General features: G+C 46.5%; 1 protein-coding gene across 15 annotated transcripts in view; it reads right to left on the reverse strand.

Annotated features, from left to right (window-relative positions):
* The window catches only part of MORC4 (MORC family CW-type zinc finger 4), a 42,943-nt gene that overhangs the window by 21,295 nt on the left and 502 nt on the right, over positions 1 to 21,146 (reverse strand). For 4 of the 15 annotated variants that reach the window (XM_074278037.1, XM_074278042.1, XM_074278043.1 and 1 more), the window contains exons 2-5: positions 17,869 to 17,997; positions 9,202 to 9,305; positions 4,978 to 5,076; positions 2,517 to 2,644 (exon numbers count right to left, since the gene is read on the reverse strand). The gene's annotated coding sequence lies outside the window, so the exon portion shown is untranslated. Of the gene's footprint in view, positions 1 to 2,516; positions 2,645 to 4,977; positions 5,077 to 5,619; positions 5,707 to 9,201; positions 9,306 to 17,834; positions 17,998 to 21,146 lie in introns of those variants that run through there. The other 11 variants (XM_074278044.1, XM_074278031.1, XM_074278045.1 and 8 more) reach the window with 6 other exon arrangements.

Raw genomic sequence — 21,146 nt, forward strand, 5'->3', positions numbered from 1 at the left:
CCCTCCTCCTGGATCACTTCCTTGTCTTGGCAGAAAGTAGCTAAATGAAACTATAAGCTAAGCTAGTCAGGGTTACCTAAGATAAACACATTGTAGTGGAGAGTTCTGAGAAGAGGTGATCTGCTAGAGAAGGAAATAGCAAAACCCACTGCAGCGTCTTCGCCAAGAAAATCTCATGGACAGAATTCTAGAGCGAAGCTTCTTAAATTGTGGATCGTGATCCCCTAACTGAAAGTGTAGGTTGCAAAAATAGGTGGCAACAGAAAAAGGTATCAAATATTCTGCCAAGATGAAATTCTTTATGTAAAAATAAACAAGCGTATCCATCTCATTAGGAAGCAAATGAGTTTTTGTCTTTAATAAATGGCAAAATTATACATATAACAAAGAATTCTTTTTTAAGAATAAATTTCTTTATGATTTGTCACCAGTAAATGTTTGATTTGTATACCGAATTCATATGTCTATATACCTGGGGTTAGGTAAAAAATTCTCAGGTGGAAAGGGTCACAAATGGAAAAAGTTTAAGAAGTCTTCGTCTAGAGGAGGTGCTTTGCTCCACAGAGCCATGGATTAGGACATTTCTGAATGATTGAATAACCACCAAAAAAAGTGCTTATGATCTCTTTTAGAAATCTAGATACACTAGGATATACTATAACACAGTTAACATGTATAAGACCGCCTGCCATTTAGGGAAGGGAAGGGAAAAATCGGAACATAAGTGCAAGGGATAATGGTTTATGCGGAGTGAAATGAGCAGAACCAGGAGATCATTATACACTTCAACAACGATATTATGAGGATGTATTGTGATGGAAGTGGATATCTTCAACATAAAGAAGATCCAACTCACTTCCAGATGATCAATGATGGACAGAAATAACTACACCCAGAGAAGGAACACTGAGAAATGAATGTAAACTGTTTGCATTTTTGTTTTTCTTCCCAGGTTATTTTTACCTTCTGAATCCAATTCTTCCTGTGCAACAAGAAATTCGGTTCTGCACACATAGATTGTATTTAGGATATACTATAACACATGTAACATGTATGGGACTACCTGCCATCTAGGGGAGGGGATGGAGGGAAGGAGGGGAAAATTCGGAACAGAAGGGAGTGCGAGGGATAATGTTGTAAAAAAAAATTACCCATGCATATGTACTGTCAAAAAATTTATAATTATAAAATTAATTTTTAAAAAATTAAAAAAGGAATAATGTTGTAAAAATTACCCAAGCATATGTAATGTCAATAAAAAGTTATAATAAAAAAAAAAGAATTCTAGATACAGAAACCAATTCAATATAGTGTATTATCAAATTCCAAAATATCTGATAGAGGAAAAAAAATTCAGAAAGTCTGAAAAGAAAAGAATGTTAGCTAGAAACACCAGAGAAACCTTTCCAGAGGAGCTGAGACTTGAGTTAAGCCTTGCGGGGGGGAGGGGGGGAGAATTGGGATAGGCAGAAGGCAGAATGAATCTCAGTAAGGATATGAAAGCCGAAATGATCCTGTCATGTGTAGGGGAATGTTAGACGGCTGACCTGGTCAGAGGATTTGTGCTAGAAAAGAATGAGATCAGGTGATATCTTTTTACAACCATAACTGGTAGAGAATTCTTAACTAAACAAGAGACTCCATAAAGTCTAAAAATGTACAATAAAAGTCAATGAAGATAGAATGAAAAGGAAAATAATTGAGTAGAAAAAACATTTGCATGAAATGGCACTGATAAAAGTCTGATCCTCCAAATACACGGGGAATCGACACAAACATAACACTGAGAGCTACTTTCCAATGGATCTATTGTCAAAGAATATGGTTTTCAAAAGGATGATAAATTGTAAATGACTTCCAGGAAAACATGCTCAAAATCATTAATGGTGATACATAAAGACACAATAAAAGTACAATGAAATAAAAGTTTTCCCTCATGTTTAATGGATGGAGATTAGGGCAAAGAAAGATGAGAAAATCCTGGCTATTATCACTAGGACAGATGAGATTCCACCTGAGAGAGTCACCTATTCTCTTAGCTCCCAGATGGCTCTCTTAGGACAGAATGGAGTGAAATAGCCTGTTGTCTTAGGTTTAAAGTCAGAAAGACCCGGGTTCAAATCCTATCTCACACTTAGAAGTTGCGTGACCCTAGGCAAATCATTTTCTCTCTCTGGGCCTCAGTTTTTTCCTCTGTAAAAGGACAGGGGTGTGGATTCACTGGCCTCTGAAATGCCTTCCAGATCTAGACCTCCGATCCTATAATATATTCTCAGATAAACGTTGACTTCATTTGATTTTTTTTTTTTTTTGTTCTGGAAGGGAATCTGGAAGGGAAAAGTAAACTTATACTCGAAAGATAAAAGTCAACATCAAAAGTTGTTTTTTAAAGAACAGCGAACAAAAGGTTGATTAGGTCTAATGAAGCCAGATGGCAGACAAGAGGGTCCTTTGGGTCGGGTGGGAGGCAGAAAGAACACGTTGCCGGCCACCGTCTCCGACACAGGGGTTCTTACCTGTACCTTGGATGGGGATTAAGGCAAGAGAAACACTTCTCAGGTAAGCGAGACGGGTCAGCCTTGTCAGGAAGCTGCATCCATGGAGACGCTTCTCCCACTGTCCCTGGATCTGGTCAAGAGCCCCACTGCACGAAGGAGCGGGAGAGGGAGTTATATACCAGCTGTGCATCTCCTAACTCACTTGGCATCGCCAATCACACACAAGGACTTTGCTTTTGGATGGAAAACATCCTGGAACCATCAGCTTGATTGTTTAACGAACGTGTGTATGTGTATATGTGTGTCCGTGTGTGTATATATCCATCTGCGCACACACATACACGCATATTTGCTTATATGAATAAATTTACATATGTATATATAATCATTATATAGATGTATATAAAATTACAGAAAGAGTCAGACATATCCTGAACAATTCTGAAAGGCCTCAGGATCTCCGAAGGAGTTTACAAGCTCCCACCCAACGGCTCCCTGGGTTATTTCAGTCAGAAAAGAGATTAGGACCGCAGTAAGATAAGAACCCTGCTCTGGAGTCAGTGAAACAAGCATGCCTTACCTAATGCAAACAGGCCACAATCAATTTCCCAAAAGTACAAAGGAGGAACAGATTCGGCCCAAGTTCCCTCTGCCCCACCCCTGCGGCGGCGACAAGCTCAGCAAGGCCTGGGGCCCATGGTGTCAATTTGCCTGACACTTGGCCAGGCTAAAAATACATTTACAGGAGTCACCAGAGCAGTATCTCCCACCCCACTCTCTCCCCTCACTATGCACACGCGCTCACGCGCGCACACACACACACACACACACACACACACACAAAGCCCTTTTTTCTTAAAGAAATATCATCCATAACTCAGGTTTTATCATAAGGTCATGGGGTCACAGGCAAAAAGGGGATCTCAGAAGCTCTTTTAGTCTAAACCCTCTCATTTTAAACAGAAGGAAACAGAGACGAGGTTCTAGCAGAAAACATGACCTGTTCAAGAATACCACATCAAGTCCTGGAGGCTGGGATCTTCAAGCATTTTTTCCCTAGGGTCTCTCTACGGGGCTCTTATAAATCTCAAATCAGGCAAAAAAAAAAAAAAAAAAAATGGCAAGTGCTCTCACAAAAATGACATCTGTCCTGAGGGCCTGTGTCCTCAGGGGGAAAAAATGGTCCTATGGAAATACAGGCATCCTCAGGGAGAGAGCACACAGTAGGTGCTATATAAATGCTTATTCCTCTCTTTCCATACCAGGCCACCAGCTACTACATGTGTATATATATGTACAACCACACATTTCCCCCTAAGGGTAGTTTTCTTTTAAAAGCACCTTCATTTTCAAATATCACCTTCTCCTTTCCCCTATCCAGCCCAGCATCTCTTGTAGGAACAAAGTCACTGCATCCAATAGTGGATGCAGCATTCTGCAGTCACAGTCCCCCACCTCTGCAATGAAGGGAAGGGGCGGATTTTAAGAGCAGGCTTCTTTAAAAGGCTATGTTGTAGGGCAAAAAATGGAGGGAAACATTTTTTGAAGTGACTTTCACTGTAAAAATCAAGTTCCTAGATTTGTATATACTGGTGACCTTGTACGGGGAGCGTGATGGGGTATGTGTGTGTCTGACAATGCCCCCTCTCTGAGGCTTCTGGGAATTTCATCTGTTACCAACTGTTCTCTTTCTGACTTGTTGAATTCCCTGGTCAATTACCAGGCATTTAACCCTAAACGGCTTGACAGAATTCTTATTGAGTTTGCATATAGATTTAGTAGCCATGATGGAATTAAACTCAATCCATCAGTAACCTTAAATCTGCTACCCACAGTCTCTTTTCTTTGAAGGGTCAGAAGACCTGAGTTCAAATCTAGCCTCAAGGCACCTTTAGCTTCAGGATCCTGGGCAAGTCATTTCACTTCTACCTGCCTTAGTTTCCTCGTCTGTAAAATAGGGATCATACCTTACATACATACATACTTACATGCATCAAGGTTGTGAAGATCAAATAAAATATTTGAAAAATGCTTAGCATAGTGCCTGGCACACAGTAGGTACCATATAAATGCTTATTCCTCTCTTTCCATACCAGGCCACCAACTACTACATATATACATATGTGGGCACCCACACATTTCCCCCAAGGGTAGGAGTTTTCCCCCTTTTTTTTCCTTTGTATCCCTAGGACCCAGCACAGTGTCTGGCACACAGTAGGCAATTAATAAAAGCTTGTTGATGTCTACATTCGCCCTATGGAATACAAGGTCCTGGTGCCGAGGGCTGTTTTGTTTCTGTATCTCTAATGACTAGCGCAATTCCTAGCACGTAGTAGGCTCGAAGTAAGACCTTGTTAATTGACGGCCCCAAAGAAAGGATTCTGGGCGACTACTCTAATGTGAGAGTTATTTTGCAGGCCTTCCCGGCCACACTCCTTCCTCCCCTGTCCTGTCTGTGGGTGTGGCCCATCTGACTCACACTATTGGTCTGGCTGCAGCTGAGCTGGAAACATTTTTCTGGGATGCCTTCTCCTTCCAACGAGCACTGAACTTCTGGATAAGGGCAGCTCGAGTCAACCTGAAGAAAAATAGCAGAGAGAGAGGGATTTCAGGGTCTGGCCATAATTACCCAGCTCAGGGACAGGTGCCTGCCTCTCTGGTGTCTTAACAGAGTCCACAAGCAAGCTGTTGTTGCTATTTTGAGCAGACCCAAGGCAGGGGCCCATGGCCTTCTCCAGTCACACACGAGACAGCAAACGTAATGCTGGAAATTGATTTGGGGTGGAAGTTTAAAGGAGTTCACAGGGCCTGGCACCACCACGCCAGGCCATTTCTCAGGCCTTGTGGAGCCATTTGCGAAAAAGATTCAAGGAGCAGCGTTGACAGAGGCTCAAATAAAGCCGGCTCAAGTTGCAGGGTGGGGCTGGTTAGCAGGCTCATGGGAAGTTTAGAGGCCGTCCTATCCGGGGCCTGCTGCGAGGGATTGACAAAGATCAAGTTACCAAGCCAGATGATCAATAGAACGGATTTCAGATCTCTTCAGTAGGGCCTTTTCCGTGACTCCGTGTCTGTCTCCGCGACCCCTGACCCAAATGGTGTACCCAGCAAGGCAGCAGCTCACCTACAGCCCTGGTGCTTGCCGTGCTCCTCCCCCAGCACCATCCACAAGGCTTATGAAGAGCAGCGGACCCCAGCCCCAGGCCAAGCCATGCCATAAGAAAAAGTTCGGATGCAAGGATTATTTAGGGCCTGTGCAACGTGGCTGAGTCAATAGTAGGGGGGAGGGTGTGGGGGAAAGGAGGGGGTGTGGAGAGAAGGGTACAGTATTTTCCTTTCTTGACATGATTAATGCCATTTTAGAGCGGCCTCCATTTCTGTTTAAGTCACATCTAATCCCTGGATTGTGCCTTCCTTTACAAATCCAAATAGATCACGGGCAAGGCCAACCAAAAGACAAGGCTGCCTATCTCAGAAGCCCAAGGCCAGCGACAAGCTGGGAGCTCAGAAAGCCTCTGTCCTCTCTCCCCGCCCCCAAACACAACAAACAGCCCACAAGGCCAGTGACTGAGTGGCAGGAAATCCAGAGTGACTGACTGTTTCCTTTATACCACAAATACCTGTGGAAAATGGCACTTATCCAGAAGCTCGTTTGCCCTTCCTCCTTGGCAGCGAGGTGGCCCAGTGGAGATGCTGGACCTTGAAGACAGGGAGATCTGAGTTCAAATCTTACCCTAGAAATGCACTATCTGGGCAATTCATTTAATCCCTCTGGGCCTCAGTTTCCTCATTTGTAAAATGAAGGGGTTGATCTCAGAGGCCTCTAAGGTTCCTCCAAGCTCCCATTAGAATGGGAATCTCTGAAGACCTGACTTCAAACCTGCTATAGACATTCAGGAGCTGCGTGACTCTGGATAAGTCACTTGAAAAGGAAGGGATTGAACTCAACCTCCAAGAGCCTTTCCAGTTCTAAATCAATGATTCCAGGATACATTTCTCTGCCTCACTCATAAGTCTAGAATTTTGCAGTTATAGAATACTTTCAGGTTTGCAAAGTGCTATCCATGTTATCTCACTCGGTCTCCACAACAAGCCTGGCAGGTGGGTGTTATTACGATCCCCATTTTACAGATGAGGAACTGAGGCTGACGGTGTTTAACCAGGGTCACCTGGCTGTTGTATGGAGCCAGATTTCCATTTGGGCCTTCCTGACTCCAGGGCAAATGCTCTATCCACTGGGCCACCTAGCTGCCCCTAAAGAGGCTCATAAATGCCTTCTCCTGATAAAGGACCTAAATTGTAAACAAGGGGTTTCCTTTCCACAAAGAGGGGCTCTGGGAATCGGGAAGGTCTGGATTCAAGTCCAGCCTCTGACTTGTCTCCCTGCTATATGTATGGCCCTGGGCTAGTCACTTAAGCTCCCATTTACAGAAAAAGGTGGCCAAGCTTCTTGTGCAGGAAGTGACAAGGGTGGATCCCTCCCCCCCCCAAAAAAAAAAACCATTTCTACCCACAAGTGACAAGTCTTTTAGCTTCTGGCTGGTCGCGTCTTAGTCCCAGGAACACCTCCCAAATTATGGCTCTAGCCCGGCTCAAGCCAGCAGCTTTTCGCCTCGACCTTTACTCCCTAGGAGTACAGCCCAAGTCAAGGTGGAACCTCCAGCTACAAACTCAGGTTCTCCCTATCCTTCAACAAAAGCCTTTCCTTGATGCTATCAACCCCTTTCCTTTCACTGCTAAACCCCTACAAAGGACAGCCCCCCGTCGGCCTCTTTCCTCCCCACCCACTTCCTGATCACTCTTGTGATCTGGCTTCTGACCCCAGTGCCCCACCACAGTGCTCTCTATGAAGTTACCCTCTGGGAGCTCGGGCCTTGTCTCAGGATGCACCGCTTCTGACACCGGGGCCTCACCTTCCCCAGCCAGTCTCCTGCCTGGTTTTCCTCGACACTATTCCCCTCCAGTGTCTCCCCCCATGCCGTATTACTGTGACTTCTCGGCCTTTTACACTGGCTCGTCCATCATCACCCCCCCTGCTCCCCCCCGCCCAGTATGAGGAGTCATGCCGGGATGCGTCCTGGGCCAGCTTCTGTTTTCCTTTTGTCCTCCCTCCAGCTGACTTCATCGACTTCCCTGAGTTAAATTATAGGGCAGCATGTGATTGTTCACCCCTCTTCTTTCCTGGACATATACATCTTTGGAGGTATTTTCTACAAAAGCTCCTCATTCCACCTGTCCACACCTTGTGTCTTTCTGTCGCACTTTTGAGCCACACCACGTGGGCTCTGGTGATGATGGCATTGAGCGATTGGCAGCCCTGGAGCATCACAAGCAAGAAAAGGATACGGTTTTTGTGCAGGCTGGGATCACCGAGAGTTGCCAACATGTGATCCCATCCAATTTCTCCCTCTGGTTGAATTCTGGGCCTGTCCGAGACAGACGCCAATGATGGGTTGCTCATCCTAGGGCATATCTCCAGGGGCATAGCCTGGGCACTGAGCCGGACATGTTCCCTTATGGCTCACCATGTCAATCACTTTTGAGTGGCCTCGGATCTCACTGGAGGGGTCTCTGGCCTAGAGCTTTGTGGGGCTTCATGCAGACACAGGCAATCCCACGTCAGGAGCCTCTGGACAACCACCCCATGGGTAGAAGATTCTCCCACCTATGTGACTCTGCACAAGACATCCCAGACTTTTACACCCACAGCAGGGCAGCCAGCTTTAAAGCCCATTAAGTCAGCTGCTTGTTTTACAAATCAGGAATTATTATTCATTTCAGTCATGATGTGACTGTGAAGGTACGCTCATAGGGATCCTAGTTCTCACGCTGGAAGGGACCTCAGAGGCCATCAGGTCTAACCTCTTTGTTGTACTGAGGCTCAGGGAGGGGAAGGGATCTGTCCTCCATGTTTCCAATCTGGGCAACCTTTCCTGGACCTCGGGTTTCTGATCTGTCAGCTCTAGAACCAGGAGCCTATGCTCCCTCCAGCCCCAGGGTTTCTATTCCAAATTTCCTCGTATATACTTATAGGAATATGGGCTACGTCCACAATGGAAGCTCCTTGAGGACAGGGACCAAATATTCCATTCATTTTGGTCTTGGTCTCTCTAGTTCTTGGCACATAATTAGTCAATGTTTGCTGATTGGATTTAGGAACCAACCAGAATGTTTTCAACAGAAATGGAGAGTCTATTCTCTAGAGCAGGGGTTCTCAAACTACGGCCCGTGGGCCAGATGCGGCCGCTGAGGACGTTTATGTGGCCCGCCGGGTTATGGCAAATGGGCTGAGGGGCGGAGACAGAGGGTGAGCTTTTGTTTTTACTACAGTCTGGCCCTCCAACAGTCAGAAGGACAGGGAACTGGGCCCCTATTTCAAAAGTTTGAGGACCACCGCTCTAGATACATGAAAGGCCCTTTGCTCAAGGGCCGTCACCATAATTATGGCAGATAAGTTACCTGAGGCTCTTGCCAGCCCATTTTCTGAACAAAGAGGGCAATTCATATAATTGGAATTTACAGCTTTAATACCCTTGGCCCCGAAGCCCTGTGCTTTCCCTCTGAACCTACTCAGCCAGCCACTGTCCCAGGCACCAGAGACTAGGGGAGAAAGAGAAGGAAAAAAAAGCATTTCAGCAAAACCAAAGCATCAACCGAGATGGCCAGGAGGAGGAATCCCACAAACACTTATTAATTAATCGCTTACTATGTGTAAAGGCCTGTGCTTGGCTCAGTCTTGTCTGACGCCACAGATGCCAGAACGGGAAGTGCTGTGCCACCTCAGACTTTTCCCAGTAAATAGGCTACTCCCTAGGGAGAGAGGAGAAGCTTGTCAAAGTTGTGCTAGCTCTTGAAGGGTTCTCAGGGCCTCTTCAGGAACAAGGACTGGCTGCTTCAGCCCCCTAGTGGCCTGATGGCAGGGGCATCCCTTTAACTAGGAGCTCATCCTTCATTCCAGGTTCCATAAGCAGCCATCCAACGGCTCTGTTTGATGTGAGGGTTGGAGTCCATGCCCTAATACCCACCTGGCACACACACATGCCCCCGGGCTAAAGGGGCTTGAGCAACAGGCTGGCAATGGTACCATCTAGCCTAGTCCCTCTATCCGAAAAGGAAACTCAAGGCATATGTCCTATTGACAGAAAGTTTAAAATGTTTCTTTGTAGTGAAAGAAAATTGAGAGAAGGAAGAGAACATGGAATAATTATAGAAGCCAAGCTAATTCCCAAAGAAGACATCAGCAAACAAATGGCTTTGCAAAGGGTGATGGGATATTGCACACACAGACAGACTACATGGTAAAGCTTCTTAAATTGTGGGTTGCAGTCTCCTATGGGGTCACGTAACTGAATGTGGGGCTCACAAAATTCTGACTTATCCGTAAATGTCTGCTCTGTATACCTATTTTATATACCTGGCGTCACATAAAAATTTCTTGGGCAAAAAGGGGTCATGAGTGGAGAAAGTTTGAGGAGCCCTGATATACAGATTAAGTTTTATAGAATTGTTTTTTTCCCTTTTTCTAATTTTTTTTTTTTTTTTTTTTGTTACAAGGGATGTCTTACAATGGAGAAGGAGACGCCTTTGACAATGAAGGTGCTGTAAGCTGAAATTTAAAATTAAAACAAATACAATTGAGTTAGTAAAATAGTCTTGTTCACAAATGACTCATTTAACATTCAGGCAATAAATAAGCACTGGACAAATGTGCTCGATATGTGTAAAATGCTAAGGATTTCTCAAGAAAAGGGCACCGGTTTTTAGTATTTTTGATTTCCCCAATGGCAGCAATGGAAGAGCTGACCACCCAGAGGATGATTCTCCCTCCCTGCTCTCTCATCTCCAACCTCTTCCTCCCACCCTACAATCGGGAACATGTGCTAAACAAAGATGTAGCAGATGCTTCACAAAGAGGATGATATTGAGGACTCGGCTGAAGAAAAGGAAAAAGAAAAACTGTTCATTGGATCAGAGATCTAGAACTGGCAGGACTCCAAAAGTCACTGAGGCTGATCCTCTCATTTTACAGATGAGGAAACTGAGGGCCAGGGAAGGGATTCGCCCAAGGTAACGCATAGGCTCCTAGAGCCAGAGTTGGACAGGACCTCAGAGGCCATCTAATCTGACCTCTTCATTTACAGAGATGGAAATTGAGGTCCAGGAGGGGAAGTGCTTTTCCTGGGGTTAAGAATGTGAACCTGGGTCCTCTAACTCCAAAGTCAATACTGTCTCTACTGCCTCTTAATATGTTCTCTTTTTGCACGTGGGGTAGGGGTTGGGGGGAGTATCTTCACGGTCGATCTCTCTTCCCGTCAAATGGCCACCGGTTCCCAAACACCTACTCTAGCAAAAATCTGAGATTTACCCAAGACTAAGAGACGATCAAGAAATCCAATCCGAAAGTACAATGAGTGCCTTCCAGCCCGGAATTCAAGCAGTCAATAGATATTTCTGAAGCTCCGATGTGCCAGACAGTGCGCTAAGCAGTAGGGATACAAAGGAAGGGAAAAGTCAGGCCCGCCTGTAGAGCAAAGCTTTTTAAACTGTGTGTCTTGAACCCATATGGAGTCGTGCATTTGAATGTGGGTGTTGTGAAAAATTTGGCAACAGTAAAAGGGATCAAATATTCCAGCAAGATTTAATTCTTTATGTAAAAATAAACAAGCACATCCATCTCATTAGTATGTGAATTTGCCTTCATCTTTAATAAATGGAAAAATTATGTGTCTACAAGAGAATTGTTTTGAAATACATTTCTTTATGATTTATTATCAGGAAATGTTTCATTTGTATAGCGCTGTATATTCCTATTTACTCAGGATCACATCACAGAAAAAGTTCTCAGGAGAAGAGGAGTCATGAGTAAAAAGGTTAAGAAGCCCTACCCTAGAGGAACTCATGGTCTAACGGGGGAGACGACGTGCAAATAACTGCACAGACAAGCTCCAGAAAGGATCAACAGGAAATTGTCACCAGAGGGGAGGTACTAGAAATAAAAGGGGTGGAGTGGGGGGGGGTTCCTATAGAAGGTGAGATTTGGGATGGACCTTGAAGAAATCCATGAAGTAGGAGACAGGAATAAGGGAGTGTCTTCTAGACATGGGGCCTCCCTGGGAAAATGCCCTGAATCAGGAGATGGAGCTTCATGTGGAAGGAACGGCCAGGACATCACTGTCACTGGAGCAAAAGGAGTCAGATGTGAAAAGAATAGAAAGGCAGGAGAGCTTTAAAGCAGGGCATTCTGCATTGGATCCCGAGGTTAAGTGAGTGGATGTTGGGACTGGGGGACGTGACATGGGCAGACGGGTTCTTTTAGAGACTGGAATGGGCTGAGACTTGGGGCAGGGAGACGATTATATATAAATATATATACACATACATATGTGTGTATGTATGTATGTATTCAGCTATCTTGTAAAGGGCTGAAACTAGGAAAAGTTGTACTTGAATCAGACAAGGAAGCACTTAAGGCTAATTACCTGTTAGATATGAGACAATGACTCTACTAGCATATGTTTAGATAAATGGCAGTTCAATGTTTGGGGTTAAGATAACCGTAGGCTAGGATTAGAGGGTGGGGTGAGAGAGAGTAGACTCACTTGGTGGCAGGACGAGGAGTAGAGAGGTGGAGATTCTGGACTCCTGAATCGAGAAGAAATCTTTGGCAAAACTCCTGGCAGTTTGCCTGCTTCTCCCCCTAAAAACCAAGGACTTTTGCTTGTCCTTGTCCTGACTCTGGCAGACCCCGAGGCCTCCAGGGAGCTAGGCCGGACTTAACACTATTGCAGTAGTCCAGGTGTGAGGTGATATGGGTCAGAGAAGTGAAGAGGGTACATCGGAGAGATGTTGTGGAAGTAAAATCAATAGGATTTGGCATCAGACTAGATATGGGGAGATGAGAGAGTGAGGGCTTAAAACTGGGAGATGGGAGGATGGCGGTACACTCAATGGTAACAGGAAAATTTGGGAAGAGGGAGCTTTGGGGAGAACAGATACTGAGTTCACGTTGGACGTGGTAAGTGTAAGATGTCTAGCAGACATTCAGTTTGAGATGTCTGTAAGGCTGGAGGTTGAGAGAATTTAAGACTGGACAAGTAGATGTGAGAATCATGAACAGAGAGATGATAACTGAATCCATGGGAACTGATGAGGCCGCCAAGTGAAATGAGCCTGGGAGATGATCAGAGCCAGTGAGCATGACTGGAGGAAGACAGAAGGGGAGCAATCAGATGGATAGGAGGAAAACGTGGAGAGAACAAGATCATTAAAATATCCAGGAGAAGAGGGTAATGGAGAGTGTCAAAGCCAGTGATCAAAATAGGTCAGAAGCCCAAGGACAGGAAAAGGGAGTACCAGAGAGCTTCCCAGCATGACCAGCAATGAGCCAGAGATACATGGAGCCTGTGTGGCTCTGTAACTGGGAGCAGCAAGAACTGAGAAGTATACCCAGGGAGCTAAAAAAAAAAAAGTTCAGGGTGAGGACTCAGGAAGTCCCAGGAATTGTCAGCGGCCAGTGGGGTAGCAACGGTACTAGGATACCCCAAGGTCAGGAGCTCAAAGGCCCCCAGCATGCTGTCCTGAGATGCCACAGATGGCATCAAAGATCCAGTGTTCTGAACCTCCTGTGCAAGGGTGGGACATCCTCAGATGAGGCGGTCAGTGTAGAAAACCAGGTGGCCCGGAGCAGGCCCAGCAGGGCTGATTAGCCCATCTGAAAGTCCAGTGGGGAAGTGGAGCATGGGATGCGAATAGAATGGAATAATATTGCTCTACTAGAAATAACAAAAGACATACCATCTGGATGGTATGAGCTGACACAGAAGCGAACGGAGCCAGGGGAACAATTTTAACGAGGACAGCAGTGCTGTTGTGAACCACTCTGAGAGACTTGAGAACTTGGATAGAAGAGGTAATCAGCCGCGTCTCCTGAAAACACTTTATCAGCCTCCTGATACGGAGCTCAAGGACACATGGTACAGAGGCCTATTTTTGGACTCGGCCAATGGGTGGATTTGTTTTGCTTAGTTTGGTTTCTTGGCTAAAGGATGTTTTTTTCCTTTCTCTGAACTTTTCATGGGGGTCAGGAAATGGGGAGAAGTGAGGAGGGTTAGCAGTAAGGTCATTGAAATAAAAAAAAAATGTTCCTCAGTCTCTATTGTTGGATCTTTGTCTAGGTCACACCCATTAAAGGTATCCCTCAAGGCTCTGTCCTCTTCTCCCTCTAAACCATCTCTCTTGGTGATTCCTAAGCTTCCAAGGGTCCAGTTATCATCTTACTGTGGATGATGGTCAAATCCAACTCTCACCTCTCTACCATACTTCTGTTTGGCAGCACTAATTACCCTTGGGATACCTCAAAACAGCCGTGCCCCAGGCATCTCAAACTCAACCTATCTAAAACAGATCCCTCATCTCCCCAACTTCTCGATTACTAACATAGGGCCATCCTCCCGGCCACCCAGATCTCCCTAGCTCACCCTCCTCCTGGCCTCCTCACACTCTTCCCTCCCACGTCCACTCTGTGGCCACCCACTGTCTCTTCTAACCTTCACGGCATTCCTTGTAGCCGTCCCCATTTCTCCTCTGGCCCTGCCCCCACTCTGGTGCAGATGCCCTTTTTCGGGTTCTCCCCGCCTTAAGTCTCTCCCCATTCCAATTCATGCTCTATACTCAACTGTTAAAGGGATTTTCCAAAAGGGCAAATCTGACCGTGTCATTTTTCTATTCTATATATTTCTATTCAATATGCTCCCGCAGCTCCCCATTATCTTCAGGAGCAAATAGGAAATCCTCGATTTGTCATTTATAGCACTCCCCAACCAGACTTTCTAGTCTTCTTCAAACTGATTCCTTCCCAATATATTCTGATCCCATGACATCCGTGTCCTGGTTGGTCTGTGAACCAGTGGCTCCAGGCAGGTTCCCCGGCTATCCCCTAAGTGTGGAACACTCTCCCTGCTCACTTTGGTCTCCCTTCCAGGCTCAGCTCAAATTCCACCCCCACCCCCCAGTGCTACGAGATCACCTCCCATTTGGATTGTGGACATATATCCAGTCTGTGTCAAGTTGTGTACCCCATCGGGACGTGAGCTCCTTGGGGGTGGTCCCAGGCTTTCGCCTCTCTTTGGATCCTCAGTATGGGAGCTGGCACCCAGTAAGTGCTTACGAGATGCTTGTTGATTGACAGAGAGTACAGAAGGAAGTTCAGAAGGAAGCAAAGACGAGCAGGACAGTTTTGAAAGTGACGTGTGGAATTTATTACATCCTTTTTTTTTTTTTTTCTTTTTTCTTTTTTTTTTTTTTTTTCCTGAAAAAGCAAGCGAGAAGAAATGGAGATTCGAAGTCTCACAGGACGGCCTCTTTCGCGGTTCTGCCCGGCATATAATGCTCCTTTTTGGTGTTTAGATTCTGAATTTAAAATTGTTTTAAGTGAACAATGGCATGCAGGGTACTTAGCAAGGGGCACCCTTGGCATGACAAGCTAAGCATCACCTGGAATAGGGAAAAGTCTTCCTAGATTCTGAGAGTTCCAGAGACATAACCTTTAGGCAGGCTCGTGATGGGCCCAGCCTTTCTGCTTGGGAGGCGTGTGGTCCGGGGATATGCATCTAGCACTCCAGTGGATCTGAGAGGAGGAGGGCAGAGCCCTGCCTTGTTTGTGGTGAGAAACGGGGTAGCTGAAGCCTCCTGATTGGGGAGGGGAGAGGAAGGAAAGGGGAGAAGGAACAAAGAGGAGGAAAAGGAGGAGGGAGAAAAGCCGAGGGACGAGGAGAAGGAAAAGAGGAGGGACGAGGGGAGGAGAGGGGGAAAAGAGAGGAAAGAGAAGGGGGAAAGTGGGAAAGGAAGAAGCAGTGAGGGGAATGAAGGGGGGAAAGGGGAAAAAGAAGAGAGAGCAAAGGGAAAGAGAGGGAAGGGAAAAGAAAGAAGAAGAAAGGGGGTAGAAAAGAGAAGGGGGGAGGTAGAAAGGAAAGGGAAGAGGTGACAAAGGGAAAGAAGGGGGAAGGGAGGGAAGAGAGAAAGAGGAGACAAAGAGTAGGGAAAGGGAGGATGAGAGGGGGGAAAGAGATAATTTTTATTTAAAATTATAGTGAGCATTTTGATTTTTATTTTAAAATTTAAAAGTTATCAGGAGAATACACACAATAAGTATGACAACACAAATGAAAGAACAAACAAATCTCCACCTAAATGCAGGGCCCCCTGCCCATTGCCCCCTCCCCTCCCAGAATATAAACTCCTTCCAGGTTGTTTTCCTTGAGTCTCAGCATCCCCAGGATTAGGACAGATTTGGCACAGAGTCAATCCTTGTCAAATGGGTCTTTGAACAAGCTTGGGTGGAGAAAACGCACCTCCCCGTGTCTGTGCAGAGCTGGGGGCCTATGGGTGTGGAGCACCGCATACGCCATCAGACACAACTGCTGCATTGGACAAGTTTGCTTTTTTTCTCTTACTCTGTCATTCTTTGTTACAAGGGATGTCTCACCGGGACGGGCCGAGGTGGGGCCTACATTCAGCAATGAAAGGCAATACCTTTTTTGGAAGCTCCCAGAAGAACATCACGGAGGCCAAGGCCGTGAGACTGCCCCGACTCGTCTGAGTACGTGTAAGGGGCTGGGCCCCATCCCACCCTCGGCACCAGGGGCAGGGGACAAGGTTCACTCCTCTCCTGGTCCAAGGAAGGCCCAGGGAAACATTTCTAGTGTCCCAAAAGGCCTTCTCCCCTCCCTCCGAAATGTACTTTTGGGATGAAGCCTTCAAGATCTGATTTCCATTTACTGATGGGGGTTTGGGGTTGACACAGAGAGTGTGCCTAAGTGGATGTGCTGGGGGAGTGCTGGGCCAGGTGACTCGCAAAATAAGCCCCAAACCCACGTGGTGAGAGACAGCACAGATTCAAATCAATAGCAATAATATTAACGAGCAAGATTTGAGAAGCAGTTTACAAATATTATCTCACTTAATCCTCAACTAAGGGAAGGTAAAGGAGGTACTATTCTTATCACCCCCATTTCACAGATGAGGAAACGGAGGCAGAAAGGCAAAGTACTTTGAGTCAGCCGGCCCAGCCGAGAAGTTCCTGAGCCCACGTTGGAACTCAGCCGAACCAGACCCCTGGCCTAGAGCTGGCCACGGGAACCCTGGGCGTAAAGAGTTCTAAACAATCTCTTGGTGATGGAGCTTTGAGGCTTCTAAGCAGAAGGCTAAATGATTGGGCGGAAGCAGAAACACCACCGGCTCTGGAGTCCCACCTCTGTGCCACTTTGGGCAAGTCCCTTCCCTTCCCGGGGTCTCAGTTTCCCTCACTAAAAAAGGAGGGGATTGAACTTAGTGGTGTCTTAGTGGCATCCTAAGTATGACATCAAGCAAGTCCCTTCCTCTCCCTGTGCCTCAGTTTTTTCCTCTATAAAATGGGGGCAGGGGAGTCACCCTTCCAGCTCAATCTGATAGTCCGATAAAAGCAGCAGGGATAGAACATGGTTCTCGTGTCACTCCAGTAATACCCCGGGTTTTGAGAATCGTTTCATTTTTAGACCTCGGTTTCTCAGTACTATTTTTTTTAAGCAAGCAAAATACCTCCCTTCTAGTTCTCCTAGAGGGATGCCAGGAAGAATTCATTTGATATTGAGAAAGCACTCTGGAAAATGAAAAATGTGGAACACTTCATAGTCTCAAAGGCTGAAGAGGCTTTCTCCTGCCCAAGGCCAACCCTCTCCGTGTCCTCTTGACCCAGTTATTTTTGTACTTATCTCATCCTTCAGCTAGATTGGCATCTCTGAGGGTTCTCTGGACCTCACTTTTTCTTCCTTTGTAACAGGAGAGCTTGGTCTCGTCCAGTTATGAGCCTCGTAGGCTCCCTCCTCTGTCTCCTCTCCCCGCCTTCCCTCCCCCCACCCCGCATCGTGGCAAGACAAACTGTACATTCATCACAGGCCCTGAGGAAAGAGGAACTGGGGCTCCAATGTCAGCTCTGGCCGAGCATTGGGGGCCTCAGTTTCTTCCTCTGCACAGTGGGGGTTTGGGACTTAAGCTCCAAGGCTCCATTTGGAATGCTGTACTTGTCATGTGTAAACGTATCCATATTATCTTCCCCTTTAGAATATAAGCTCCCTGCGGGTGAAGGAGGATTGTTTCCCTTCTCTCTCTGCACCCCCAGTGACAACCACTTGCTTATAAAGTCGACTGCCCGTGCTTTTAGCTCTATGCCCATGAGCCTGGCGTGGTGCCTTCTGTAGCATAATTAGTATTGGAATCAAGAGTCGGAAAGGGACCTTTGGGGATGAATACCGAAGCCTGACAAAGAAGGCCAAGAAGTTAAGCTTCAACAGCAACCCAAAACACGCCAAGAGATGAGGTAGGAAAGAGATGTTGTTACCTGAGCACTCGGTACAGGTCTCCAGGTGTCATTCCACCACCAGTATCAGGAAAGGTCAAAGTTCATTCTTGACCTCCTCAACTTCTAGGCAGAACACGTAGGCCAACCCCCTGGCATCTGTGGCATGGTCTGCAAAAGACGGGAAACTCTGAAACAAGATGCCAGTCTCGGCCGTCCTCTGGTGCACTCTTCCACGCTCCCTCCTGACGTTTGCCTAAATCATTGTGTCCGTGGGGGATGCAGGGGTTGCTAAGGAAGCAGGGCCTAGCTCACAGTAGGCGCTTAATAAATGTTTATTTCCTATTCAGCATTCCCTTCAGCTGATCAGGATTTGCTTCTTTTTTAAGACAGGAGATTCCCAACCTGAGGTAAATATACTCCAGGGGGATACAGGGAAATCATAGGCAAATGAGATGATTTCACTAAGATGAATCAATCTCTCTACTTTATATTTTAATGTATCTACACGGGAAACCCTAGAATTTCTATCATTTCATCCCGGATAGAAAGTATGGGAGAGTTTAGTGAAAAACAGAGAAAGAAGATTGGGAAACTTCTGTCCTAAGAGAAAGGAACCAAGGCCAATTGTTATCTCACAGCTTCCTGGCCTTAATTTCCTTGTGCTGCTCCATATTTTGTTCTTGAGTGACCTCGTTTATTCCACCACTCCAAGGATTTTCAAGTCCACTTCATTATCACCAGTCTTCTCACTTGCTCTTTGCATAGATCTCTTTTCTGACACCTAAGTGCTACTTGACACTAACTCAGCAGTTAATCTCTCCTCTGCGAGTCTCTCAACCCTCTTCATCATCTTGTGTTTTGTCAGCCCTTGATTATTCTTTGCTTTAACTAGCTTGTGGCTCATCATCTGCCGGCATAGCTTTGGATCTGAGGCCGATGGCGAGTTGGGGAATGAGCAGCCCAAAGAACAGATGTAGACAGGGGCAAAGGGGGCGAAGTGGGGGCAGCTTAATGGACTGTGTGTGGTCAGGTGACAGGGAGGCTCTGAAACTCACTTCTGCATTTCATGTAGTCACCAGGCCTGCTCCTTCCCTGAAAAATACATTCTGAGGGTAGGAGGGGAGCTAGTGGGGGGAGTAATTTTCCTAAGGCCCAAACCTCTTCTTTTTATTCCCCTCTCATTGTCTGACTGTGCGCCATTTTGTTGATGCACCTTGAAGAAAAGGACGCCAGTGAGCAAAAGGTAAAACAATCCGGCCGCAATCAATTCTAGATTGTCTGTTTTACCTTAAACAAATCTTGTTTTCAACAAGAAAATGATCATTTCTTTTCCTTAAACAAAATCTTTGTTAATATCATCATCTCTAGTCGGGAAAGGAGGTTTGAGATTCATTGCTTTAAAGCCAGAGCCATTTAATTGCCTCTTTTGACCCTAAGACAGACAGCAACTCAGCTCAGATGGCTTTTTAGGTCTGGTCCTTGCATTAGTGTGAGGAGTGAGATCATGTATTCCAAAAACAGGAGGGGAGCCCGGAATGTTGTGCAACTTCCAAGGCAGGTTTCTACAAAAGACTTCTCTTAACTGGGCATTCTCAGACCCCAAAAGTATGAAAATGCATTCCAAATGGCACCCACAATTGGGGGATTAGCTATACTAACAGTTTAGTTTACTAATAGCTACAGTTTACCTGCACTCGTGGGTAGGAACAACCAATCAAGAGTTTCCATTTCTTGAAAAGAGTAAACTCAGGTCTCTTCAGGACCTATCATTACAGGGATACAATGTCTAAGTCACCAGTGTCTGCATTGAAAAAGTTAAGTAGGAAAAAAGCACAGTCTTCTGCTCCACAAACTTCAGGGGCTCCCTATTACCTCTGGGATCAAATGCAGACCCCTGGGTTTGGCATTTATCGATACCAGTCTGGTTGTACTTTCATTATCCCTGACTCCAATGGGCTCTATTCTGGTTCTGCAAATCCATTTCAAAAGTAACAAAAAGGAAAAACAAATACTATGTAATCCCTGGGGTGGGGATACAATGTATCTGTGTCTGTGGTGATATAAGATATATTGTAACAAATTAGGCAATTACTTACTTAAGGCTTAGAGAGTTATTTCAGAGAATATTTAGCGCAAAGCGCTTGGATCAACATCTGGACCCCCCAGGGGTTTGGAAACAATGTTACTCCCTCCACACACTCTACTCTTAGGCCAAAATGGCCTCATCATCCCTCACGTGACATTTCATCTTCTATCTGGGAGTTCCGGCTCAGGCTATCTCCTGTGACTTAAGCGTACTCTCCCTTCGTTCCCCCCCCCCCCCCCTTAACCCTCTATGAATCCCACTTCCTCTCATTCTCGGGGCCACCTCTTTGAGGAGCCATTCCCCAATTTTGTTGGAATCAGGGCCCATTTATACTCTTAAAATGACAAAGAGCTTTTATGTGGGTTTGACCCATGGGTATTTACCATATTTGAAATGAAGATGTCTTAGATGATTATGAAGATAGTTTTTACCTCCTGTGCCCCGGAAAGGAGGGACCCAAGGATCCTTTCAGCCCCGGCTCTGAGAATGATGTTCTAGAGGAGCTTTCCTCTGATCCCCAGTGCCTCCCCAATTACCCTGCATTTATTTGGCTTCTTCTACATCTGAGTCTGGAACGTTTGTATAGGCTCTAGGTATGTGAAACCCCCCCCCCCTGCGCTTTCTTGCTGCTGACCCCCTCTAACTGCTCCTGCCCAGAGCTGTCTGAACACAGGGACGAGCACCTTGGGGCTCCCACGGCACTTGTGGTTCCTCAAGAGCAAGGCCCAGCTGTCTCCTTTCCATCCTGAGTGCTTCGCACAGGGCCTGGCACACAGTAGGAGCTTAATCAATGTTCTCGCCTAAGTTGCGGGTCTTTCTCCCGCAGAGGAGAAACTTGGGGACGGCAGAGCTTATTTTATTTGTTTCTTTGGAGTCACTGGCAAGGCCCGGCTGTGAGCGGCTGCTTCCTAACTGGTAGTCGAGTGACTTAAAGGGAAGATGTTGCAAGCGGGCCGGGGGCCGGCGGCCCGGGCTGTCCTCCTCCTCCTCCCCGGGCCCCAGGCGCCAGAGCTCCGCAGGTTCACCTGGCAGGCCAGGCCTCTTGTTCAAACAGTGGAGCGCTCCACGCTCCCAGCTCTTTCCTGCTCCCAGCCCCCTCCTCCCGTCGCTCCTCTCCGCTCCCCGGCCCCTGCTCCTCCCCCGCCCCTCCCCCCCTCGGGCTCCGGGGCTCGCTCTCCCTCTCCGCCCCCTCCCCCCGCGCCAGGCTTCAGTTTACATTCGCACCGCAGGG

Source organism: Sminthopsis crassicaudata, chromosome X, assembly GCF_048593235.1.
Source record: "Sminthopsis crassicaudata isolate SCR6 chromosome X, ASM4859323v1, whole genome shotgun sequence".
Lineage (NCBI taxonomy): Eukaryota > Metazoa > Chordata > Mammalia > Dasyuromorphia > Dasyuridae > Sminthopsis > Sminthopsis crassicaudata.